This window comes from Drosophila miranda, chromosome XR, assembly GCF_003369915.1.
Source record: "Drosophila miranda strain MSH22 chromosome XR, D.miranda_PacBio2.1, whole genome shotgun sequence".
Lineage (NCBI taxonomy): Eukaryota > Metazoa > Arthropoda > Insecta > Diptera > Drosophilidae > Drosophila > Drosophila miranda.
Genome location: NC_046674.1, coordinates 40,177,373 through 40,202,522, shown reverse-complemented (window position 1 = coordinate 40,202,522; position 25,150 = coordinate 40,177,373). Strand labels below are relative to the sequence as shown.

The 25,150-nt window shown below is 46.0% G+C and overlaps 1 protein-coding gene and 1 pseudogene across 4 annotated transcripts in view; one reads left to right on the top strand and one right to left on the bottom strand.

The window, feature by feature from the left end:
- LOC108156568 (stromal interaction molecule homolog) overlaps positions 1 to 25,150 on the bottom strand; it is a 193,307-nt gene that overhangs the window by 152,832 nt on the left and 15,325 nt on the right. The gene's annotated exons all lie outside the window — the stretch shown is intronic.
- Positions 6,627 to 11,735, top strand: LOC108156567 (annotated as a pseudogene).

Below are 25,150 nucleotides of genomic sequence, written 5' to 3'. Positions count from 1 at the left end.
AGCTATCTTTGTTCTAGGTCCCAAAGAGTCCTCTTCAAAAACTCCCTCTCTTTACCAGTAAAGGTTTCTTCGGGAGTACCACAAGGCAGCCATCTAGGCCCCTTACTCTTCACACTCTTTATTAATGACTTACCTTCAGTATTAACATACTCTCGAGTACTTATGTATGCGGATGATGTTAAACTCTGTGTCCAGTACAAGGACATTTCATTTCATTCTCGCTTGCAATCCGATCTCAATAGCTTTCAGTCATGGTGTTGTGCAAACTTGTTACACCTTAATGCCTCGAAATGCAAAGTTATGACATTTCATCGTTCTAGCCCTTTGTTGGCTCCCTACACCCTATTTGGTGGTTCTCTTGAGAGAATTACCCTGGTGGATGATCTGGGTGTTATGTTAGACCCCAAGTTAAAGTTTTCCGAACACATTTCTACCATGCTAAATAAGGCCATGGGCGTGCTTGGGTTTATAAAGAGGTGGTCAAAGGAATTTGACGACCCCTATATAACAAAGACTCTCTATACCTCGCTTGTTCGTCCGATCTTAGAATACGGCTCCTGTGTATGGTGCCCTCAGTACAAAGTACACCAGGACCGTATAGAATCAGTACAGAAAAACTTTTTACTCTTTGCTCTGCGGGGCCTTAACTGGGATGCGGGTGTAAGACTCCCATCTTACTCTAGTAGACTACTATTAGTAAACCTCCCATCCTTAGTTAACCGTAGAAAAATGCTTGGTGTGATATTTATGCACAACTTGATCAGGGGTGACATAGACAGCCCTGATCTGTTGAGCCGCATAAACTTCACGATACCTATTAGACTTACTAGAAATTTTACACCGTTGTTCCTTCCACTTTGTAGATCGAATTATTCCTTGCATGAACCGTTTAGGGTCTTATGCTCGGATTATAATTCCCTCTACCATATTATATCCACCACTAATTCTCTTCCTCTTATTAAATTATTAATCCTTACACACCTTTCTATTAATTAGTAACTGTAGTGGTATTTGTATTTTGATTGCATGCTTAGTTTCTTAGTAAGTTTAGTACTTATTTTCCTCGAATGTTAGTCTAATAGCTATCTTTCTTGCATGTTCGCGTTTGGTTCGGCTACGCACCGCGCGTCATGCGGCAGCGCCCCTCGGTCGGTTGGGCGGGAGGAGGGCGCGCGTAACAGCCTTCTACTGGTGTCACACGGGCCACTTGACGGTGCAGTAACTGCATCGCCTCTTGAAAGATGCAGTCATTGCATGTCAACGTCCAAAGAAAACTCTTTCGCCGCCAGGAATCTCATCCTGTAATCCAGGGGAAGTTCTCCTGCCATGTTATATAGGATAGGAACGGGAGTGCAGATTATCAGGCCCAGCGGCTTTCTGAGGTGATAGTTGCAGTGGGATTTGATTTTGGCCAAGGCAGATTTGGACAGGTTGCAGAATGACGAGCACGCGTACTCTAGCCTACTTCTGACGAAGGTCTTGTAAAATAGAAGCCCTCTCTTAGGGCTAATACCATAGTGGCACCCACTGAGTAATCTAAGAAACGCACAGTTTCTGTTCGACTCCGAGATGGCCAGATCAATGTGACCAGAGGCTGAGTTGTTTGCTGAGATAGTCCTGCCTAGGTATTTGTTCTGCTCTACTTGTCTGATCCCAACTCCTTGATGCGAGATATTTAGCGCAGTTCTATGATTGTTGAAGTAAATCACTTTAGATTTCACCGGATTGAATGATTGGTTTAGCCTATTGCATTTTTCTTCGAACTTATCTATACTTTCTTCCAGCACACGTTTCGCAATGGATACATCTTTATGAAAACAAACTATGAAAAAGTCATCAGCATACTGAAACTGTAAGCAGTTATGACTGTTAATATCATGTAGTTCGGCTGTGTAAAGGTTGAAAAGGGTTGGGCTGAGACAGCTACCCTGGCTAACACCTCTGTTCACGTGAACCTCGCTTTTGCCCTTTATGAGAATTCGTCTGGTGATCCAAGCCGTGAGTCTTTAACAGCATATCCCTCATCCTGTGCTCGAGTGTGTCCACTCTTATGCAGTCGAACGCTCCTTGTAGATCTACAAGCTGCGACAACCTGACATCCCCTCGCTTTCAGCGCCAGAACCTTGTTGATAAGGTCATTGATGCAAAGAGCCGTGGACCTGTTTCTCCTGAAGGCATAGGACCTGACCGGCAGCAGGTCACAGTTTGCATTGTGCTCGTCCAACTTCAACTTTATCAACCCCTCTATGGATTTAAACAGCGTGTTAATCAAACAAATGGGCCTATGGTTTTGGAAGGAGGTAGGGTCTGCATTTTTCTTGGGGATGGGTACCACTTTTATCCTGCGCCAAACTTCAGGGATGACGCCATTCAGCCATATCTTATTTCAAAAATTTCTTGTTTTTGCTCATTCGGGAGCTTTTGAAGCATCCTGAAAGAGATGCCATCAGGGCCTCTAGCCGAATTAGGGTTCCTGGTTTTTAGAAAGGCCAGGATTTCTTCAAGTTCCAGGGGGACCGGGTCGTCTGGTCCTAACAAAGGGGCAGGAATTTTATTAGGGGGCCTACTATTTGACGTGGATGGGGTTTCTTTAACCATATTGAGAACGTTTTTGTCATCTTCGTTCGTCCATTTGTTCCCTACATTTTTGATTTGACCGTAGTTTTTGATGTTCTTCAACCTGCTCCACATAGAGGGCGATATAAACCATAAACTTGGAGAAGTTGCGCTTTCTGAGATTTGTTACGTGGTTTTGTAGATTTTTGTCGGCTTCTAAAGGCTGCTTTGGCATCAACCAATTTTTTGCTGAGGTTGCATTTTTGCCTGCAAGCGTTTCTCACACGAAAAAATTTTCTGTTTCCTCGTTCCACCATTTCTTAGCAACGTGCTTGTTCTTGCTTGGGAAGGTGACCGTGTTTTTTAAGGTCAGGGATTTAACTTTTTCATTGAGCTCCTCCAGATTTGAGAAGTCGCTTGCACTCAGAATCCGGGCTATTTTGTTGTGAAGGATCTTCTTGCCTTGGAAGGGGGCATTTAGGCCTTGCACTGATATTACAATTGGGAAGTGGTTGCTGTTCGTAATTTATGTTTTAAGGACTTGCCAGTTAATACTTCCACTTCTGTAGTTCAAACGAGGGGGAACGTTGTGAGTTGCTGCGGAGACCGCAACTCTACAGGTTTACCCGATACTAAGTCAGTATGGCTCTCCTCCGGCAGACGCCGCTAATATTAAACGTCACGACAAGGAGTGCGTGCGAGAGAGACAGAAAGTCAGTCTGAGCGTGACGTCGGGGGCTGCGTAGCCAGTGCAAATTGATTTGTTCCTTTTGGCTATAATCTGATCTGATCCAGATTCAGCAATCTGATAGATATGGTCATTATCTATGATTCTGCGTTTTTAGTTTTTTCGAATGTGCAATATTGTGGATGCAACAGATTTTCGTCCTTTGTGGGGGCGGAAAAGGGTGGGGCGAAATTCTGAGATATACGTTTTATAGTGAGATCTAACAGAAGTGCGGATACCAAATTTGGTTACTCTACCCTTAATAGTCTCTGAGATTTGTGGATGCCCCAGATTTTCGTCCTTTGCGGGGGCGGAAGGGGGTGTGGCGAAATTTGGACACGAAACGGTCAAGGTCCGATATCACAGGAGTGTGGATACCAAATTTGGTTGCTCTGGCTCTTATAGGTTCTGAGATCCTTGAACTCATATTTTGCAATTGGCAAAGCCGACCATGAAACCTGTGTGTTAGAGAGAGACAGAGCGAGAAAGAATGAAATTGTTTTCTTGATTCTGGCTATAATAATTATACGATCTGGTTGAGATTTTACATTCTAGAACATATAGTCATCCTCTACGATTCTGCGTTTTTTGTTTTATCGTATCTTTAAAAATGTGGATGCCACAGATTTTCGTCCTTTGTGGGGGCGGAAGGGGGCGGGGCGAAGTTTTGAAATATTTTTGTAGCAGTGACATAGCACAGAAGTCTGGATCCAAAACATCGTTGCTCTAGATCTTATAGTCTTTGAGCACTAGGCGCTGAAGGGGACGGACGGACGGACGAACGGACGGACGGACGGACAGACGGACAGACAGACAGGGCTCAATCGACTCGGCTATTGATGCTGATCAAGAATATATATACTTTATGGGGTCGGAAACGATTCCTACTGGACGTTACACACATCCACTTTTACCACAAATCTAATATACCCCAATACTCATTTTGAGTATCGGGTATAAAAAGAAAGGCCAAGAACAGAGAATTCAGATGGGCTCCTGGAGAAGGTTGGGGAACCGTCGTTTAGGCAGATAAATCCCGCCTCTCGGGTGGAATTCTAAATGCTGCGACCCTTGCGATCACAGATCGGATTTCCCCAGATAGATGACTTACCGTTGAAGTCCCCGCCCACTATTGACGGTATGTCAAGCGAAGCCGCGAATTCGAAAAACTTTTTTGTGCCCGATTTAAACTGTGAAACTGTTGTTGATGGCGGTGCATATATGCTAAAAATATTGAAATTGCTCTTGAGGTTTAATGTTTTTATTCCTAAAATTTCCAAGTCGTTCTTTATTTTTAAAATGCTGAATTGAATGTTTTTCCTGACGTAGATGCCAACACCACCGTAGCCGTCCTCTCTGGGCTTGCAGAAAAAGTTATAGTCTAAAATGCTGCAGTCCGCGTGCTGGGTGCTGAACAACTCAAATCTCTGAGAGGATGGCAATATCTATTGCGTTCTTGTCTAGGAACATTGAGAGGAGCTGTTTGTTGTTGTTGTGTGTCAGACTTTGATTATTTAGCTGAAGAATCTTCATTGTTGGATGTTTTGGGAACCAACTGCCATCCCTTGGGCACTCTGACGCCTATCTAGTTCTGCGTTGGAAGCATTGACAAATTCTCTAATTTCCTTAATACATTTATTCGCTATAGAATCCCCTTTAATAATGTTGTTTGGATCAACCAGGAACGCTGTGAGTTTGGCTCCTAGTGCGTTTAGCTTATCCTGGGCCAGAGAGGATGCCACGAATGAAGATCTAACACATTTCTCGCTCATTTAGAAGCAGTCTGAGTTTATCAAGTTCCTCCACTCTGCCATGTTGGCTGCTGCCTTGTCCGCCTCTGCGTTCCGGGCGGCAGCCCTGTTGGATTTGGTCACTTCCGCGAAAGAGGTGACAGAATGAATTTCCCTGGCGGACTCTGAGCTGTTATTTAGGAGTTCAGGGGAGCGGTTAGATTGCCAAATGGGTCTGGGAAATTCCACTTGATCCCTTAGGTTGGGGGAAGTTCTATCAAAAAGAATCGGAAATCTAGCCTTGACCTCAGCTCTCCTCAGCATGTTCCCCCTTGCAGTTTGCACAGACCAGCCCTGAGTAGATAATATCCTTGTTGTGATATTGTCCGCATCTAAAACATTTCGCTCCACTCTTGCAATGTTGCGCCAGATGGCCAAACCTAAAACACCTGAAAAATTGAATAAACTGAACAAAAGGTATCACTTCTACTTTAGAATATAGAAAATTGATTTTAGTTGGTAACTGCTCTCCTCTGAACCAGAGTTTCACCCTGCCGGTAGGTACACGTTCCCCCGATGCTCTGTCTCTTCGCGTAATCCGAACTATCTCCTCAATTGGGATGTCCGAGGTTACAAGCTCTGCTAGCTGTTCCTCCGAGTAGTACTCGGGGATCCCAAAAATTAATCCTGCTTTTTGGACAAAGTGCCTAAAGATTCGGGTTGAGTACCCTTGAGCAGCGAAACCACTGTTTTCCACTATACCGTTTTCACACTCTGCCGACCCGCACACAATCTTGCACCTACCATAGCCTATTCTAGCCACCTCCTCGATATCGCTAATGCCCTGTTTCAGCAACAGATCGGATAGATCAAACTGGTTAATAGCATTTCTGGCATTATTCGCACTCATTTTGTCAATATAAACAATGTATGGGACTTTATGCCCCTCTTAATACTTGTTAACGATGATTTTACGGTTATTTCCGTTTTTCGTACTCACGGAAGCCACAAAATCCGCATCAGCCTTCTCTCTCTCATTCGTCGTAGAAATATTTGTTGTCATGCTTATTGTCGTGTTCGTGGACATGTTTGTCGACACGTTCGTCGACAAGTTTGGTTTCTTGCACAACAGTTTAGAAGCCAAAAGATGCGGCGCCGTTTTTGCCGCCATCTTTACTCCTACCGTCATGGCGGATCTAGCTTCTTCTTCCCTTTTTTTCCGCGTTTCCATGCGAATTTTAACTCCCGTCTTTCCTATGCTTGCCATGCTTCCCAGGGTCTAGACGGAGTTCCAAGAGCCGTTTTAAGAGTTATTCCGGATCGCCATGCGGTAAATTCCAGGTTCTTCGACTTAATTAATGAAGCTTTGGGAATTTCTTCGCGCCGTCTTCGTAGACGTGTGAGGCGCCCCCAGAAGCTTCGAAAAATGTCTTTTTGATTAAAACTATCAGCGAATGTCTTGAAATATGTTAATTTTTTTTCCTTCCGCAAACTATTTTAGGTACGCGCCATACCAGTGTTGAACAACTATTGTACATATATGCTAGCTTCCGTTCAGCTTTCCAAAATAATTTTCCGGACTTTTGTGCCGTCGTCGCCAATAATTGTATTAAAATGTCCAAGTCAATTAAGTATTATTATGATTTTCTGTCGCAGCCATCCCGGACCCCATTTGAGGGCTGTCCGTTGGCCCTTCGAAAACGCGAGCAATTGACGGACGAGTACAAGAAGATCATTCGTTCGTTCTCTTTGTAGTGACCAGACGTGTTTTTGTTTTGCGCTCCGCTTTTTTTTCTGTTTTTTTTTGCGAATACAGCCGGAGTTTTTTCAAACTAAACCTCGATTAAAATCCTCATTTAACCTACAGTAGAAAATCTGTTCTATAGCGCGAGTGCATGTCTATTGTTATTATTAAAAATTTGATTTCGAAATTAATTCTGTGCGTTGGTTAATCGTGTGTTGCTTTCTGTAAGTACGCTCGCGCTGAGTTTAGCCCGCTCTTTATTTTGCTTTAGCTATCACTCTCTCCCTATTATCCAAATAACTGTTCTTTCTCTCTCGCTCTTTTAACTTTCTGAGCTCTCTGCTTAGTAGCTCTCGATATAACCGCTCTCCTCCCCGCTCTCTTTTTACTATATCCCCTTTGAGCGTTTGTCTGGCACATTGGTCTGATACCAATTTGTTTTTGAATTTTAAATAGTGGATTTTTTTTATTTATTATTTTTTTTTCTGCGCCAAAAAATCATGCAATAAGCAGATCACCCACGATCAGCCGATTATCCCCTGCTGGCTCTGCGACAGCGTAGTTCACGCAAAATGCGCTGGATTTTCTGGCCTTGTGGGTGATGCCATTTCAAAGCGTAATGGTTTGCACTACAGTTGCGAGGCATGCCGTGCGGTGGAGAAAGACATAATAGCTTTTATGAAGCAGACGCGGAGTGGCTTTAAGGAGCTGACCGTTGGTTTTAAAAACCAATACGATCGGCTCCTAGCCATGGAGGCTCAGTTTAGCGGTTTAAAACTGCTGAATGAGTCTCCGAGGCGCAAAAGGTTCCGTCGCTCAGCCGTTCGTTGCCGAAAATCGGACTCCGACCACTCAAAGTGTGCAGCAGCTGATCTCGTTTGCCACTCCAAGGGCAACGACAGCTGCTGGCGATGCAGATTCGGTAGCCGAATTCATCGCCTCGGAGAATGTGCAGCCAAGTACGTCTGCAGCGTCCGTGTCCGTGGTGTCCGCAAGTTCGCTAGTTGTCCCGTCTATCCCGATCCCACCAGTAAATAGACGTTCCGGACCTCCGGATATTGCCACCACAGGTACTAGGCCTATGGTGCCCAAACCACTGGTGGGAGTCCCACCAAAACGACAAGTTTTTGTTTCACGGCTGGCCCCTGACCTCACATCGAATGATGTAATTGATTTTATTCAAAGCAAAATAAAAGCCGTGGGATTAAAGGTGGAGAAATTTAACTTTTCTTATGCTAGGGAGATAGCCTCTTTTAAGATAAGCGTCTCCCCAACTCAGTTTGACACCATTTGCTCTGCCAAATTTTGGCCGGAGCATTTGGTGGTGAAGGAGTTTAAGGCAAAGAAGGAAAATAGGCCCCCAATAACTCTCACAAATCATCCCAGTGTGCCATCCTCATCCTCAACGTCAACCTCAACTTTCTCAACCCTTCTAAAAAACTAACTTCTCTCTTAGTAACTTATCAGAATGTTAGAAGCTTGCGTAGTAAACTCAGCATTCTTTTCCGGGATGGTGTTGCATTTGCTTCCCACGTTATTGTGCTTACTGAAACCTGGTTAAAGCCGGACATTCTTAGTTCCGAGGATTTAACAGGCCGGTACACAACTTTTAGGAAAGACCGTTCGTCTCGACGTGAAGGAGGGGTTCTGATTGCAGTGAACTCTAACTTCGCGTCGGAACATTTCACAGTCCAAGTCCAACAGGAACTGGAATTCCTGTGTGTAAAACTGATTCTTCCCGCTTTCGCTATATTCATTACTTGCTCGTATATCCCACCTTCTTCGGATATCTCTATTTATGAGCAGCATTTGTCCGCTTTAACTGCTGTTTCTTCCTCGCTATCAGATATAGATCATATGATAGTTCTTGGTGACTTCAACTTGCCAGGAACTGTTTGGTCTTCGGTAAACGAGTCTAGTAACCTAGTGCCCATGTCACGACATGACTTTGTTGACGGCTTGCTTGACCTGTCCCTGTCTCAAGTCAACCATGTGAAAAATTCCTTGGGTCGATTGCTTGATCTGTGCTTTGTATCGGATCCGACCTTAGTGTTGTTAACCCAAACCCTTCCGCTCACTATACCTGAAGACGCCTACCATCCTGCTTTCGAAGTGTCGCTAGATATAGGACCAACTGTATTGGATCGGTCGAGTAGGCTATCTGAACGTGTCCGCTGCTTTCGTAAAGCCGAGTTTGCGAAGCTTAATAACCTCATTAGGGATTTTGATTGGTTCGCTTTGTACTTGTGCACTGATGTCATAAAAGGCACAAATATATTTTACAATGCTCTTGGCACATTTTTTTATTCTTGTGTCCCGCTTTCTTGTCCGATTAGATCTGGAAAACCCCCTTGGCTTACCAAAGAGCTATCCAGTCTAAAAAACTTAAAATCAAGACTTTATAAAAAATTTCAGGAAGTTGGTTCTCCTACTTCTCACTCTCGCTATGTAATAGCTCGGTCAAACTTTTCAGTTCTTAATGCACAATGCTATAAGAACTACCTATCTCGATGCAGGATAGGTTTTTCTCAGGACCTTAAACAGTTTTACTGCTTCGTAAACAGTAAGCGTAGAACGTCCGCACACCCATCCACGCTATCATTTCGTAATACGTCGGCAAATAATGATCAGGCAATTGCCGATCTTTTAGCCCAATTTTTCCAAACCACCTATTCTGAGGAAAGCTACTCTGGTCACCCGTACCCATACGGTTTACCGAAGTCGAACGTATTTTCAGTCCCTTGTTAAATGAATGTTCCTTACTTCATGATCTTCGCTTAGTTAAGCCGGTGTTTTCACCGGGTCCAGACGGGGTTCCAGGTTGTGTACTCAGGTACTGCGCCGAGGCACTGTGTGGACCCTTGCTTAAACTATTCACCCTGTACATTGATTCCTCTTGCTTACCTCCGATCTGGAAGGAATCGTTTATAATTCCTCTCCATAAAAAAGGTAGCAGGTCTGACGCAAAAAATTATAGAGTTATAGCAAAGTTATCCGCTATTCCTAAAATGTTTGAGAAGGTGTTAACTCCGCACTTGCAAAATCTCTGCAAGTCACTTATATCTCCAACTCAGCATGGATTTATAAGGCGGCGATCAACCACCACGAACTTGTTAGAGTTTACCTCTTTCATTATTAAAGGCTTTCAAGGTAATTTACAGACGGATGTAATTTACACCGACTTCAGTAAAGCATTCGACTCTGTAAACCATTCCCTTCTAGCACATAAACTTGACCTTTTAGGGTTTCCGCCCAACCTCCTAAGATAGATTTCTAGCTATCTTTGTTACAGGTCTCAAAGAGTCCTCTTCAAAAACTCGCTCTCTTCACCAGTAAAAGTTTCTTCGGGAGTACCACAGGGCAGCCATCTAGGCCCCTTACTCTTTACACTCTTTATTAATGACCTGCCTTCAGTATTAAAATACTCTCGAGTACTTATGTATGCGGATGATGTTAAGCTCTGTGTCCAGTATAAGGACATTTCATTTCATTCTCGCTTGCAATCCGATCTCAATAACTTTCAGTCATGGTGTTGTGCAAACTTGTTACACCTTAATAGCCCCTTGTTGGCTCCATATACCCTATGTGGTGGTTCTCTTGGGAGAATTACCCTGGTGAATGATCTTGGTGTCTTATTAGACGCAAAGTTCAAGTTTTCCGAACACATTTCTACCATGGTAAATAAGGCCATGGGCGTGCTTGGGTTTATAAAGAGGTGGTCAAAAGAATTTAACGACCCCTATATAACAAAGACTCTCTATACCTCGCTTGTTTGTCCGATCTTAGAATACGGCTCCTGTGTATGGTGCCCTCAGTACAAATTACACCAGGACCGTATAGAATCAGTACAGAAAAACTTTTTACTCTTTGCTCTGCGGGGCCTTAAATGGGATGAAGGTGTGAGACTCCCATCTTACTCTAGTAGACTGCTATTAGTAAACCTCCCATCCTTAGTTAACCGTAGAAAAAAGCTTGGTGTGATTTTTATGCACAACTTGATCAGGGGTGACATAGACAGCCCTGATCTGTTGAGCCGCATAAACTTCACGATACCTATTAGACTTACTAGAAATTTTACACCGTTGTTCCTTCCACTTTGTATATCGAATTATTCCTTGCATGAACCGTTTATCCCTCTTCCATATTATATCCACCACTAATTTTCTTCCTCTTATTAAATTATTAATCCTTACACACCTTTCTAGTAATTAGTAATTGTAGAAGGATTTGTATTTTGATTGCATACTTAGATTCTTAGTAAGTTTAGTGCTAATTTTCCTCGAATGTTAGTGTAACAGCTATCTTTCCTGCATGCTCGCGTTCGGCTCGGCTACGCGCCGCGCGTTATTCGGCAGCGCCCCTCGGTCGGTTGGGCGGGAGGAGGCCTGCGTTTTGCCTGGGATTCGCGCGTAACAGCCTTCTGCTGGTTTCACACGGGCCACTTGACGGTGCAGTAACTGCATCGCCTCTTGAAAGATGCAGTCATTGCATGTCAACGTCCAATCGTTTCCAGAAGGTTCCAGCTATTGTAGATGGAAAATTTCAGTTGGCCGAAAGTGTGGCGATTGTGCGCTATCTTTCAGACAAAGGTCAATTCAGCGAGCAGCGAGCACTTGAGCATTCGACTGGCCTGCGGACTCTTCTTTCGGAATAAGTGGCTATTTCCCGTAAACGGTATTGCCCCAATGCCGAAAACCGAGCAGATTCAATAGATGACTAAGGAAGTGGAGGCTAGTTTGGGTCTCTTGGAGCGTCTGTGGCTGGAGAAGGACTTTCTAATTGGGGATCAGATGACTGTGGCCGATCTGCTTCCGAAATAAATCAAATTAAGCTCTGTCAGTACAATGTAAGCGCGAAACAATTTCCCAAGGTAGTCAAGTGGCTATAACGTGTGCAAGAATCCTCCAATCCCCACTTCGCTGAGGCCCACAATTTTTTGTAGCAAAAGAGCAAGCAGGCAGTCAGTGCCAAGGTATAAAATTCTGCGAATCGTACCAGCCGCACTTTCATTTGAAAATGTTTTAAGTTTTTGTCAGTCCCTGCCATGTGCCTTTAAAGAGGGTTTTTCCTTTGTTCTGTATTCATTAGAATTCATTATTAAACACCTATTTGCTAACTGCTTATCCTAAAATATGACAAAATTTATTATGGCGTTGTCAGATTTTAAGTATTGACATACAATTAAATCCGCCGGCACATATGTATGTCTATGGCTACGCACACGCATATGTGTGTATACGTATGTATTTAAATTAGCATATGCATGCACATATATATATCTATCCAACCATACACGTACCTACATACTTATTGATATACATACACCTAATTCTGTTTTTACACGGTATATTGGTTCCTGAAAAAACCGTGTATATAAAGACATTGATCGTAAGCAAAAATAGGTGATTGGTTCCTCGTCACTAAAACCTATTAAAATTAGGAAAACAATTAGGAAACGTTGGAAAAACAAATTTTCGGTTTTAAAAATGTCTACCAAAAACCAAAACGTTCACAAAATACTAACACATTTCTATTGCAAAAATTTTTTGATTTTCAAACTGTGTTATTGTTATTATTATTTACCCGTGTACAAACAGAAACCGTGTATATTAGCTGTATATTGTAGTGGCCAGTGAAGCAAAACCAGATTCAATTCCGTAATAATTCCCCAGATACAAAAACAGCTAATTCGAATATTCGTCTCCAACATACCCGCGAAATAGCTGGGTATAGCAGCGGAACAGCGCGATGAAAGGGAGAGCGTGATAACTCACACGCCAAGAGCGAGCTTCCGTTCGCTGGTTACACTTTCTGGTGTTCGCACTTCCATTAAATTTGACTTTAAATGTAAAATTTCTTTCATTTCTTACTATTTTTATATAATTAATATTGTTCCACAGCAACCTATGCAGTTCATAGGACCCAACGCTCTCGTCAAGGAAGTATAGGGATAGGAAAGACCCCGACCAAATCCGGCGAGCTGAGCCCAGAGCGCAGTATAGTGCACTAAATCCGATTCCCTTTCCTTCCGAGGCTGCAATGCAAACAATACTTAGCCAACCGTGCCATTACATTATATTTTGGATTCAACAGTTATATACCGTTTTCTGCAGTCACTATCGCCCCTTTACCCGTTGTTTGAATATCGCCAAAAGGGTAGTTCATTAATTTACATACATATTTTCGCTTCTCCACCGTTGCTTGCGTGTATTTGTTGGGAGAAAGTGACGCCCTTCATTTCGAGGTTATATTGTTTGAGGCTGTCATTTGTGACCGACTCCATACACTTATACCTCGTGCCGCAATATTGTCGATTGTCGTTCTTGGTTGAACATTTATTGATCGTAGTATTTATATGTATACATTCCGGCCACATTGTACGATTTCCAGAAGATAAATAATTGCAATAAATTCCTCCAAAACAACCCATCCACGGTTCGTAATTAAGAATTTCCACGTCTCCGTTTCCGCTCACTTGTCTGTGCGATGCTGATACGCGTTATATTTTAAGTGAAATTTTCGTCTGTTCCGAACGAGGGGTTTCCTTCCGCCTGGAGCGCCCTGTGAGCGGTTCCAAAACAAGAGACTGATACTAAAAGACCAGCTGAAGATCTTTATCAACCTGCCCCCAATCCGTAGCGAGTCAGCTGAAAGCGCTCCAGAGGGCCGGCCAAAAGTGCCTCACGGCACTCAACCATTCCGAGGTCACAGACAGCGTTTTCGCTGACGGAGTGTTAGTTTACCTGATTTCCGCTAAGCTGCCAAAGACGACCTTGGAATTTTGGGAACACTCTGTGACGCACAAATAAGAGGTTCCAAGCTGGAAAAGTTCCTGGCGGAGCGGTGTCTCTCTTTCGTGGTGACCGAGGACGGCCATCCAGGTATGGAGACTCAGGCCCCCTCCAGGCCAGAAACAATCCTTTTCTGTCCCAAGGAAGTCCTTATTTTAGGAGGGTTCACTCTTTTGAGACCACAGTTAATCAAAAGAGAAGCACGTGTGATCTCTGCTCCGGAGAGAATCATACAATTCGATTATGCCCTCACTGCCTTCAAATGCCCGCTGATGCTCGCTCCAATTACATTAAGCAAAAGCAGCTTTGCTTGAACTGCTTTGCAAGAGGACACCAGATACGAGAATGTCAAAGCGCCCAGTTGCATCACTTGTGGAGACCGGCACCACACGCTTCTACACCGTAGCAATAAAGCAAACTCCAGCGAGCCGATTTCCACAACAAAATTCCTCAGCGTGGCCCGAGCTAAATCTACGAGTACGAAGCGCACAAAGTCCAAGTTCGGTCGTATTTCGCCTCTGGTACAAGTGCTGTCCTTCTAGGCACGGCAATCGCTAATATTTGCTATGTGGGGACAAATTTTCGCGCCTGCGCTCTGATCGACTCTGGCTCCGAAGCAACGTTCATTACGCAACGTCTTGCTGAACTTATCAAATTGCCATTCCACCGTATCCAGGCACAGGCCTCCGTCCTCAATAATGTCGTATCCAATCAGTCAAAGCAGCTCTGCAGTTTTTTCATCCGCTCTCTGACTAAGCCGGGCGTACAACTAAATGCCACAGCCCACGTTATTCCGGAATTGGCCGCGAATGCTCCGAGCCTTCCATGAGCGGATCCTACATTTTTCGAGAGCTCTCCAATCGATCTCCTGATTGGAGCCGATCTCCTACCAACCGTCCTGCTAAGCGGCTTTCAGACCATCATATGTGGATCTCTCCTCGGACAAGAAACAGTTTTCGGCTGGGTACTCACAGGCCCAGTGCCTAGCGTGGAAAATTAAATTTTATCCTTTTCATGTAGAATTTCCAGACTACCTATCAAACTGGTAGAAGCCTCGGGGTCCTACTACGAAAGTAATTTCCTTCCAGCTTCCTCCGCAGAATTTCTCGAACGGTCTCCTACGCTTGACCGAAAAGAATATTTACAAAATAATAACGGGATGAAAGATCAACGCTCTGTGTCGAATTCAAGCCGGCACGTGAATGTAAATCCGTCCTTAGACCAACAGCAATTTCTAATGTTCTAAATGTGCCTTTAACACGTTCTACGCTCCTTACTAATACTCCTTCCCGTCAGCCGACCGGTCGTGGGAACCGCAACACCATCGTTTGCGACTCCAGCGTCCAAAGCTGAGCGCCGCCCTCGTCTCCCCGTGAGCCGCTCCATGGGAAGGACCCCTGCGCCATCCGTCGACTCCCTTCTACAACATCGAAGCATCAACATTCTCCCGACGGCGCTGGTGGCCCTGGATACGGGTTTCAAAAACCTCGAGTCGGCGGCGCTCATCGACCCATGAATGCCGGTGAGCTGCATCGTCGACTCTTTGGCCAGCGCCTTCAAGTTACCCACCACTCATGCAGGGGACGAGATGGTGTGTACCGCGATTATCCGATTATGGGCGACTTCCAGATGGAGACGGTGCTTAAGATCGAGCCCCGTTTGCGCATCCGCGCGTCGATCCGACAGCTGAGCGATCCCGTTCGGGTGCGGTTCGGCGACCTGAGGCTTGCCGATGAGCAATTCTATCGACCGGCCAAAATCTCGCTTATCTTGGGAGCAGACGCCACCCGAAGGTAACCCAGCCCGGGTTCCTTGCACGCGAGGACGGACTGCCACACGGCGTTCACCGCAGCTTAACGCTAAAGCTAGTTTTTACTTACGCTCCTAGCACCGTTTCAACCTGCCGCGATACATACACTACTCTATATACGAAACACTGAATATCCAAAATATATGAAGCTTAATATTATTGGAAACACTGCGGTCTGACCTCTTCTTTTGTCTACCACAAAAAAGAATGTATACAACGCATAGCCGAAAAGTGCAAAAATTCGATAAGATCTTTGGATAATTTTAATATATTTAAAACTGTAAGCTCCAAGTTGAGAAACTTATCAATAAACAACAATTTTTTCAACTTGTATGATTTATGTAATATATAAATATATTTTATCAGCCATGCTCCGGGTTTCACAAATTTTTGCGTTAAGATTTCGGAAAAATTCGCAAAAATTGAAATCTGTGTGTTCTGGTTTTTGCCACCGTTTGCTATCGATAGTGTTTCATTTTCAAATTATTTTGCAATCAAGCAGGCTCCGGTTTACTTTTCCGATTTACTTTTGATTTCTCTGTTTTCAAAATGGAAAACTTTTCCTCATAAACGACTTTTTATACAACAAAACGAAACTTAATTGGAAAAGAAAACGAGGGGGAACGATGCGGGTTGCTGCTGCGACCGTAACTCTACATTTATACCCGATGCATAGTCAGTATGGCTGCATTGAGCGACAAAGAGTGCGTGCGGGAGAGACAGAAAACGTGTCGTCGCGCGCTGCGTAGCCACTGCAAATTGATTTGTTCCATTTCCAATCTGGTAGATATAGTTATTCTCTATGATTGTGCGTTTTTAATTTTCTCGTATTATCAATATTGTTGTTGCCATAGATTTTCGTCCTTTGTGGGGGCGGAAGGGCTTATTTTGAAATATACGTGTAATAGTAAGATCTAACAGGAGCGTGAATACCAAATTTGGTTGCTCTGGACTTAATAGTCTCTGAGATCTGGGAATTCATATTTTGCAATAGGCAAAGCGTGTGTGTTAGAGAGACAGAGCGAGAGAGAATGAATTATTTTTCTTGATTCTGGATATAATAATGATACGATCTGGTTCAGATTCGGCAGCCTAGAAGATATAGTCATTCTCTACGATTCTGCGTTTTTCGTTTTCTCGTATCGTTAAAATTGTGGATGCCACCGATTTTCGTCCTTTGTGGGGGCGGTAGTGGGCGGGCGAAGTTTTGAAATATACTTGTAACAGTGACATATCACAGAATTCTGGATACAAAATATCGTTGGTCTAGCTCTTATAGTCTTTGAGCACTTATAGGCGCTTATAGGGACGGACAGACAGACATGGCTCAATCGACTCGGCTATTGATGCTGATCAAGAATATATATACTTTATGGGGATGGAAACGGCTTCTTCTGGACGTTACACACATCATCTTTCACCAAAAATCTTATATACCCCTATACTTATTTTGAGCATCTGGTATAATAAAATATTCGTAAATCAAAGAACAAACGACATGCCAACTATTGATTTTAATATTTTATCTGTCAAATTGAATTCGCAATTTGTTGTTTTTAGTTTATTTGGGTGGGGTAATATTTGAAGTGTCGTTAGAAAAATATGTTTTAAATATATTTAGATAGAAGAGCATAAATTTCCAATTTTATAAATATAAACTTAAAACATCAGCAAATATATATTTATATTCTTTTTCCCGCTCATACAATTTTCTTTTTTTGGGCTAGGTGCAATTTATTTAGAAATCGCAAGCTTATTAGCAACAGGTTTTAAGTCTTAAGAATCTTACGATTTGCGAAAACCGGAGCACACATTATTATAGCTAGAAGGAATAGGATAAAGTTCAGTGACTATGATAGCGTACCCACGCGTTTACTCATTCTCACACACACAAAAACTTTTCCGTCTCCGTACGCGCTCTGGTGGAAGGGAGCGAGATTACGCGTTTGGTGTTGGTGTGTTGGTTGTTTTCGCTAAAAATCAAATCGTCCCTTTTGCGAACAGCTATACCAAAATACATATTAAATATATTGTATTAATTACATAAGTCTTAAGGTCACATATAATAGGTATAAAAGTAGAGCCGAGCAAAGACCGCGGCTCACAACGTTCCCGATAGTTTGTAAATAATTTCGGTCTAACTCAATCCTCAAATTTTGCTTTGAAATAATTGGTCAATGTAACAGCCCTTGGCGTTTTCTTGCTAACAGCTGTGCGTCAGCTGGGTGCCAGATTCGGTTATCAATACATCGCAATAAAATCTCGCTTACACATATCAGAGGATTGAGTGTGCTCAAAACACTACATTTTGCGCTTAACAGCAGGAAATTGAGTATTTTACAGAACATGTGAAAATTACACATATGATAAATTTTGCAAAAACGCGAGTATTTAAAAACAAAAACGGAACATTTCGGCTGAAATCGCGAAAGTAAGTGATGAACGAAACCTGCCTGATAGTTTATTTTGAGCTCTATACACTTTGTTCAACGTGTTCAATTTTTAAATCCTTTCTAAAAAAAAATGATTTGTCGAGGACCTCAAAATAGTCTTTTTTTTAGATGCCTTCATCGTTGGAATCAAATCTCTTTTTGCCAAGGTCAGGGTGAGGGAGCACTTCGTAGCCTTCGTGGAATTTTGCCATGAAAACGGCACATGTGGGCACCCTGGCATTGTCCTGATGGAAAAACATTTTTTCTTTACCAAATGCGGTCGTTTGTTTGTCTAATCCTTATTAAGCCGTTCTAATAAGTTGACATAGTATTCGACATAGTTGACAAGGTCAGATTTGCTCCTTAACGTCAGGTTTTCTAACCTCAAAAAACCAATACGGTCGAAACATGTTTGAAAAATTCATCGGGGGCTTTTGGGGTTACTGATTACGAGTTTAATGTCAGTCAGCCGCCAAAACTCGTCCTTATTTTAGTTAAACAACGCCAAGCACTTCTGTGAAGTTGTCAAACGATTGCGCTTGTTGTCGATTGTGAGTAAATGCGGCACTTATCTTGAACCAAGCTTTCTCATACTCGTTCATTCATTCCAAATTGAAACAACTGAGCCCATTTATATACCTATGACTTCCATAATCCCTCGCACTTTCAATCTCCCATCAGCCAACACCATATCATACATTTTTTAATTTTTTCGTGTGTGTAGACCCAACTTAACGGTCAGGACGTTCGAAATCGTTTGTGCTTGTACGTGCACAACGAAATTCAGTAAACCACTTTTTTACCCTTGAAATTAATTGTGCTTGCGTAAAAAGCACACTTTTTCCATTTTCTCTTCATATTACGAGGAATTTTGCCATCAACGGCAGTAAAAAAAAAATAAAATGACGCAGTTTGTTCTAAATTTTGACGGGAATCAACTAAAAGAATGCTGTTGACGGAAGCAGTCTTGCAACGGATTTATTCAACAGCCTTCGTATGACGAACAAGATAAAACGGGGATCTTTCAACATGTTGGAAGCCTCTTCAGTTCCATTAGACATGTGAGAACACAAAATGAATAAGTAATAATAATAAAATAATAAAAATAAGTAATTCTTAGCGGCCGTCAGCCATCGGTTGTAATAGGATGTAGCGGATAATATGTTTTTCCTGACGCGGTGCTCCTGGGCTCTAATATATAGAATATAGAGCGAATTGCGACTGGTCTGTCACACGCCGTAACTGGTAAAAGTGCGACTAAACAGGACCTGTTTACGGTCTCTGCCTTGGTCATGCTGAGAAGAAAAAGGAGGTGCTCTGCGTACTCTGTTTACCGCCTGACCTCCATTTTCAAGAAGGCTTCCCGGGGCCAGCGGGTTATGCCTCGGATTTAAAAATGCAAAAATCTTATACATAAACGAGTTGTGAGCCTATACTTTATACCCGGTACTCAGTCAGTGTATATGTACATATGTGAGCTTATGATCTATGTTTTTGGTATCGCTGTTCGCAAAAAGCACGAATTGGTTTGTTGTCGAAATATAATTTAATAAAAATCGGTAGAACCGTATGGGGGTGGGTGGGTCCGCTCCCGCGGGACTGCCGCTAGGCATTACTTCGCGGTGCGGGCTGTGGGGTCATCCTTCTGGCTTAGTTTGTCCGGCTTCGCTCCAGCCTGCGCAGCTCCTTGAACACGCTTGCTGCCATGTAGGCGACCGCGTTCCAAGATTGCTCATCGGCTAGCATCTGGTCGGTGAGGGTGTCCACACTCACTTCTGCAAGCGTCTCCCCTAGCCTCGTTCGTTCTTGCGAGAAGCGGGGGCATACAAAGAAGACGTGCTCTGCATCCTCGTCGACTCCAGGCCCGCAGCAGCTGCAATACGGGTCGTCAGCATGCCTAAAGCGATGAAGGTACTGCTTGAAGCAGCCATGCCCCGTCAGCAGTTGGCCCAAATAATGGTCCATTTGGCCGTGCCTTCTTCGCAGCCATGGGCTAAGCTGGGGAAGGAGACGTCTGGTCCACCTCCCTTTTGCCGCTTGGTCCCAGCGCCGTTGCCACTGGGCTATAGTGCGCTCTCGCCGCTCGCTGACTACCTCCACTCCGCTCTGCCGCTCAGCTGCCAGGAGATCCAGTGGGACCATGCCTGCCACAATAAGTGCGGCGTCTTCAGACACCGTCCGGAAGCAGCATGTAACCCTCAGGGCACAGCGTCGGTATGCGCTTCTGCAGTCTCTGCTGTATGTGGAAACCATCATTGCTGGTGCCCACACTGCTGATCCATATAAGATTATGGAGGTGACCACCCCAGCGATGAGCTGCCTGCTACGCTGCCGTGGTCCCCCTGTATTGGCCATCATCCTGCTTATGGCCGCCGTTGCTGCAGTCGCTTTTGCGCTGGCGTATTCCAGGTGGGCCTTGAAGTTCAGCCTCTGGTCCATCATTACCCCTAGGTACTTTAGCGCAGGCTTGGTCCTGATGATCGTGCTACCGACTCTCACGCATGCCTGCTCGACCTTTTTTCTGCTGCTCATTAGCCCAGCCTCCGTCTTCTTCTCCGCCAATGCTAGCCCGTTGGCTGCGAGCCAGGCCACTATCATCCCGACTGCTACGTTGGTTTTCTCCTCTACGTCTCTTACGTGTTTCGACACTGTCACCAGTGCTATGTCGTCGGCGAAGCCCACCAGGGTGCACCCTTCCGGTAATGTAAGCCGCAGGATATCGTCATACATCACGTTCCACAGTATCGGCCCTAGGACCGAGCCCTGTGGGACGCCTCCGGTGATTTGGTGATGTTCTGCTCCTTCTTCCGTGTCGTAGATCAGGACGCGGTCCGTGAAATAGCTTCGCAGAGTCCGTGTGATTTGCTCAGATATACCCCTCCTGGTCAGGGCCTCTAGGATGCTCTTCCAGCTGGCAGAGTTGAAGGCGTTTCGTACGTCTAGTGTACATACTGGGCAGTACTTTTTGTCGCCTCCAGCCCATCGCGTTCCTGCCATGGCTTCCCTGGCAAGGTTTGTCACCATCTCGATGGCGTCAGTGGTGCTCCTCTGCTTGCGGAACCCGAATTGGAGGTCGGAAAGTCCGCGACGCTCAGCCAGTTCCGCCTCCAGTCGGTTACATACCATCCTCTCGAAAATCTTGCCCATGGTATCCAGCATGCACAGCGGCCGGTATGACGATGGGTCGTTGAGCTCTTTGCCTGGCTTGGGTATCAGAACCAGCCTTTGCCGTTTCCATGCTCGTGGGACTGTCCGCTCCGCTAGGCACTGGGTGTACATTGTGGCGAATGCTTCCGGATGGGCTCTAATTATGCATTTTAGTGCTGCATTAGGGACTCCATCTGGACCTGCCGCTTTCCCGATCTTCTGCTTACCCGTGGCCTCCAGTACTTCTCTGGCAGTGATGATGGTGGTGGTGTCCCTCAGGCTAGCTCCTTCTACCCTAGCTTCCTCTTGTAAGGGTGGTTGTCTAGGGAATAGGGTGCCGACTATCTTTCTCATATGCACCGGATCCTTGGGCATAGGCTGTCTGTTTAATCTTCCCATGACTAGTTTGTATGCTCCACCAAAAGGTTCCGCATCGGCCGCATCGCAGAGCTCCTTGAAGCATTTGAGTTTGCTGCTTCTGATGGCCTCCTTCAGCTCTTTTCTTTTGGCCTTGAATGCCGCGCCATTTCTGCCAAATTGGGCGGAGCCTCTTGCTCGCTGGTAGGCACGCCGAGCTGCGCAGCACTCCCTCCTGGCCTTGGCAATGTGCTCATTCCACCACGGTACTGGCCGGTGCCTGCTTCCTCCGATCTTTCTTTTTTTCATGGCTGCATCACAGGCCGCTTTGACTGTCCTGTAAACGGCAAGCGCGGATGCTTCAGCATCCCCGGCGGCGCTTAGGTTTTCTGCTGCCGAGAGGAGCGCGGCTCTGCTCAGGCTTTCCTCCTTGTACCCGGCCTGGAGCGCCCGCTGTATCCTTGTTGTGTTCCTGGGTGCAAAGGTTTCCGTCATTACGGCTAAGTGGTCGCTATGGGTGTAAGCACTCAGCACTTGCCACTTCGCGTGGCGTGCGAGCTCTGGGCTTGCAAAGGTGAGGTCTATAATAGACTCCCGCCCTGCTTTGCTGAACGTTGGTGTGGTTCCTGTGTTGAGGAGACAGACGTTCAGGCTTGCAAACTCGTCCAGGAGCGATGTCCCACGGGGTGTGTTCTTGGCGCTGCCCCAAGTCGTGGCCCAGGCGTTAAAGTCGCCCGCTATCAGGACCGGCGATTTGCCTCGTGCGTCGTTAGCGCTGTTGCTGATGATCGCCTCATACTCCTGCTGCGTGAATCTTGGTGCTATGTAGCAGCTGTAGACAAAAGTGCCGCTGTGCTTAGCTCTCACATATCCCACTCTGGATGCTCTGTGGGTAAGCTGGCCTGGTTGTGGGCCACAGCTCCAGATTGCTGCTCCTCCGTCTGAGCTTTGCTGCCAGACTCCTTCGTGTTTTTTGCCGTACGGCTCGCTGAGTAGCGCTATGTCGATCTTCTGCTCCAGGACTGTTTGCGCCAACAGATCCTGAGCAGCTCGGCAGTGGTTTAGGTTGAGCTGCAGGAGCTTAACCATCAACCAGTTTTGCTAGTGCCTTCTTATACTCAGGGCAGCTGCGGCTGAGGGCCGTTGGGCTGCTGAGCGGACGTCTCCTGGCTTGCCAGCGCATAGTATGCACATTGGCGGGTTGTTGCACTGGTTGTGCTTGTGCCCCTCCCCACCACATTTGTAGCATGCATTGCTTGACACAGGCCGCTTGGATCTGCACCTGGCTGCAGTGTGTCCATAGGCCATGCACTTGAAGCAGCGGGTTGGCGCAATCCGTTGCCGCACGCGGCAGACAACCCAGCCGATTCGAACTTTTCCGAGCTCCAGGAGCTTCTTTGCGAGTGCGGGCTGAAGGTTCAGCGTAGCTACCTGCGTTGCGCCATATGCTTTCCGCATGTACGGCACTGCTCCTTGTGTTAAGTCGCCGTCGATCGCTGCAGCTATGGCCTCACATACCTCGTCGCCTGTCGTGAGCTCGTCTATGTTGAGTACCTCAACCGCGACTGTCTCCTGCATGGCCTTCACGGCTGCCTTGTCCCCAAGCGCTGCCTGGATGGCCATCTGCAGCTCCTGGGTGGCGGGGTCTGAGGATTGTTGCATCCTTAGAAGCAGCTCGCCCGAGGCTGTCTTCCTGATGCCCTGAACCTTGTTTTTGAGGCTCTGGAGCGTTGGTGCTGCCTTCACCAGTTTGAGGATGTCGGCGTATGATGCCTCCTCGGTGCATTTGACCAGCACTGCGTCTGGTCGGCCTGTCTGCTTGCGTTTCGCACGCCTGCCTCTCACCTCACTCCACTTCTGTGTAGGGTTGGTGTCTTCCGCCTTGCCGCACTGCATCTTGGTTTCCTCTTGTCGAGTGGCGTCAGCTTGGTGTCCTTGCCTGGGCCTTCCGCGCGCGCTCTTCTCCTCAGTTCGGGGTGTTGCCTCGCTCTTGTGGGCTCCTGATGCCGTTTGCGTCGCTTTAGTCGCACTGGGCTTGGTCATCCTGGGTAGGGGGCCAGTTGGGCCTGCAGTGTGATCATGGCACTGGCATCCTCCTGGCGCTGCCCTTTTATCCTCTGGCGCCTGCAGATGGGATTTGACTTCCACTTGCAACTCCTTCATGCGTGCTACCATCTTCTTGATGGCCATGTTGATCGACCTCTGCCCCTTCTCGTTCATCTGGTAGAGTAGGTCGTCCAGGATTGCGCCAATCTCGTCTATGTCCTGTAAGCAGTTCCTGCTTCGCTTGGGGGGGGTTTTTCTCCCGCTACTCGATGGTGTAGGGGGGTCCCTCGGCCTCTTCAGAGTATCAGTGCCCTTGCCGCCGTCCTGCGTGGCCCCACTGGCAAAGCTGTGCAACGAGCTCTGCTTCATTGGCGGTGCTAAAGCTGCTTGTGGCGGTGTTCGGGCCACCTTTGAGGCTTTTTGGAAAGCCATTGCTCCTTGGCTTGTAGCGAATTTTGCTTCGTCGGCCAAGTGTGCCACCGGCGAAGCAGGATTCGGGGGAACATCTCTCAGGGCCTCCAGGGTCCGCGCCCCGGCCACGGGATTCCTCCACGCGTGTGAATTTGGGATGGAACTTATGCGTAGGTGTGTGTGCGGTTTGCAAGTGATCCCGCCTAGGAGTTAGGCAGTACCTTCCCTCAGGTGCGGTCGCTGACAGAAGCTAGCTGCTGTGGGCGCAGTTATCTTCCGCAGCGGGCTCTGTCGAGGGCTGGATGCTTTGGCACCTAGTGCCCCTTCACCGCACTGCAGTCGATCAGCTGGTTAGTGGCCTGCACTATCCAGCCCTGGTACCCCAGTCGATCAGCTGCGAGGCCTGGAGTGAAGAAGAAGAACGGGAGAACCGGCCCAAAGGAGAGAAAGGATGAAAAAAGTATAAAAAAAAGGTGGGAATCTCCAAGTGACGAGTGAAAAGCGCCGTCCAAAGCACTCACGGTGGGCCCCAGCGCCCCTGCCCCCTTTGGGTGACCGTGGAAGTGCAACGCGCAGCCCGGATCAGAAGCCAGTCGGGGTGAGACTCGATCCTCCCAGGTGAGCACGCGGTGTCAGCAAGAGCTTGAGCTAATTTCGGGTATTTTTTTCCAGGTATCTTTCGCGATTTGTCTGTGTCTTGCAGAGCAGCTGTTTGGCGCGTCCGCACTCGAAAAATTCGCGGGTGACTGTGTGTGTGTGTGTGTTTGTGTGTGTGTGTGTGAGAGAGAGAGAGAGACCGAGAATGAGCAAGCGCGTGGCTGCGCTATCGTAGCCACTGAAATTTCATTTGTTCCTTCTGGCTAAATAATGATCTGATCTGATTCAGATTCAGCAGTCTGGTAGATATGGTCAATTTATATGTGGACGCCACAGTTTTCCGCCCATTGTGGGGGCGGAAATAAACTTGATTCAGCCTGATATCCTTATCCTGCGTAAGCTCTTAAAGTCTCTGAGAACTAAGCGTCAAACAAGACGGACAGATGATGCTGGTCAAGAATATATGTACATATATACTTTATGGGGTCGGAAACTCTTCCTTCTGGGCTTTACACACATCCACTTTCCCCGCAAATCTAATATACCTCTATAATCTTCGAGTACCGGGCATAAATAACACCAGCACAAAGGAGAACGATATTCCTCTATAAAATCGTTGGGATCGCAAAAATCGACGTCTGGAAATCCCAGGGTGAAATCGGTTACCGAGGTGGGTGCCAAGCTCATTTGCCGAAGTCGCGAAGGGAAAGTTCCTAATTGGCGTCTAAGACAGGAGCAGAGCTTATCAGGGCAGAGTAAAAGCCATCGTCTGCCAAGATGCAGCGTCCCTCTACATGAAGGT